The following is a 548-nucleotide window of genomic DNA, read 5'->3' as shown; positions in this document are numbered from 1 at the left end:
CCCGATGAGACTTATTGATATTGGGGATTAGTCTAAAAATTGTATTAGGAAAAGTGAATATGTTTATGTTGATGTAACCAGCATTTCGGGTCTTCACTCACTTATTTTATTAGTGCTGCGTTTAGCGCGATGTTTGGCATCGTTGAACCGGCTCTCTGTTAAATGGGAGGTGAGATCTTTTAGAGGTGTGTTGCTACGGTTTGTGTCCCCGGTGTACCCGCGGTTTTGATCAAGGATATGCGACAGTGAGGTCCAAGTGGAAGTGTGCACGTATGGATTGGGACGCAAAGAATTTTGACGTATTCGTTACCGTGTAATTAGGTACGCATGCCTTTAGTTTTGTAAGGGTTTACCGCGACCTACCCGTGACGGTGGGAATCGAGCATGTGGTATATTTAACAATGCGAGCAGGAAATACAGCACCTTATACTAATGTAACTCGTTTTGTTTCTCGGTTTTCGAGTTACAGAGGTTGGGGTGATGAGTGGAAAGAAGGCAAGTGTCCATCACTAACCTCGGGTAATATTGGAAAGGCTTACTCTTAGTGC

Source organism: Trypanosoma equiperdum, assembly GCF_001457755.1.
Source record: "Trypanosoma equiperdum strain OVI genome assembly, contig: ctg_48, whole genome shotgun sequence".
NCBI lineage: Eukaryota > Euglenozoa > Kinetoplastea > Trypanosomatida > Trypanosomatidae > Trypanosoma > Trypanosoma equiperdum.
Note: the sequence above shows the minus strand (reverse complement) of the source record.